At 42.4% G+C, this 1395-nt stretch overlaps 1 non-coding gene across 1 annotated transcript; it reads right to left on the bottom strand.

Moving 5' to 3' along the window:
• Positions 1 to 1093: 1093 nt before the first annotated feature.
• On the bottom strand, positions 1094 to 1165 carry TRNAD-GUC (transfer RNA aspartic acid (anticodon GUC)). Its single transcript has one exon. It is a non-coding gene; the product is annotated as a tRNA-Asp (tRNA).
• Positions 1166 to 1395: the final 230 nt, after the last annotated feature.

The raw sequence follows: 1395 nt of genomic DNA, 5'->3' as shown, positions 1-1395 counted from the left end.
TTTGTACGGTCCGCGCCCCCAGTACCAGATGCAAGTAATGAAGACCCAGAGCCCTACGCGACCGCGCGTCATTTGTGCGCGGTCCGCGCCAGACCCTCAGGGGTATTTTTGTCTAGTTTTTCCTGTGTAGTATAAATAGAACATTTTACTTTTTAGCAGCGAATTTTTTGAGAGAGCGGTTCGAGAGCAGAGAGCAGCTGAACTCGTGTTACCCTATTATCAGCCTATTTTGGGCCATTTCTTCTAGTTTTAAAGTGGAATCAAGTAGATTAACATTGTAGTTAACTATTATGTCAATTTCATCTATTATTTCTTTGATTTTTGTTACTACTATGTCTAGCTAAACCCATTAGCTAGGGTTGTGGCTCAACCCTAGTGTGGGAAATTGATGAGTGTGATTGTTTAGTGCATGAATGATGTTGGGTGTTTGCTATTTGGATTAATCTTAAGTTTTCACTAAGATTTGGTGGTTGCGAACACTAAGTCTAGCTTAGTGGGTCTTGACTCTTCTTGAGAAAGAGAGTCTATGACCTCAAGATTAACTCCAACAAGGAATCGGGATGGACCCATGAGAATGATAGTCCCAATTAACGGGTTAAACCTCAAGAGAGTAATTACCCAACTTGAACCATAAGTTGCTTGGGCAAATTAGCCTACCCAATTGGTCTCGAGAGAGTCAATTGGGCAAAAATCACTCTCTCTACCGAGAGGTGTGAGAGTGGGTGTAAAAGGTGCAATGGTTATAGCATAAGCCCCATATTCGTCATTCTTGCATTAAGAATTTCTACCCGTTAGTGGACCACCTAGGTAAATGTTGCATCCCTAGTGCTTTTATCTATCTTGCATACAATTTAGAATCATAATATTAGCATAACCTAGTTTTACAACTGTAGTTGATAAATTGAAGCTCTTAAACAAAAGAAAACCAAAAATGTTAGAAGATCAATTATGAGCTAAAACACTATCCTAGACCATACAAATACTCGACTCCAATTTGAAGTTCGCTGTGGAAAATCGACCCCGATATCGCTATTGGGTAAAAGTATTAGTGCCCACTCATCCTTAGGTTGAGTCTGCTGCGATTACTTTTTGGCACCGTTGCCGGGGATCGAACCCGGGTCACCCGCGTGACAGGCGGGAATACTTACCACTATACTACAACGACCTAAGTGATCCGCGCATCAAAACAAATGATGTGCCAAAGCCTAAGTGAGAAATGGCTTTGATCACTTTTTGCCGCGCATCAAAGCAGTGCGGTCCGCGTGGGCTGAGTAGTCAAAATGTGACTAAAAGAAAACCAGTACGGACCGCGGCCATTTTTGTGCGGCCACGCTGGTAGGTAAGCTGAAAGCCCCAGGGTTTTTCTATAAATAGAAGCCTTGTGCCTCATTTGAA

Source organism: Nicotiana tabacum, chromosome 5 (genome assembly GCF_000715075.1).
Source record: "Nicotiana tabacum cultivar K326 chromosome 5, ASM71507v2, whole genome shotgun sequence".
NCBI lineage: Eukaryota > Viridiplantae > Streptophyta > Magnoliopsida > Solanales > Solanaceae > Nicotiana > Nicotiana tabacum.
The sequence above is the reverse complement of the archived record's forward strand: the minus strand, read 5'-3'. Positions and strand labels throughout refer to the sequence as shown.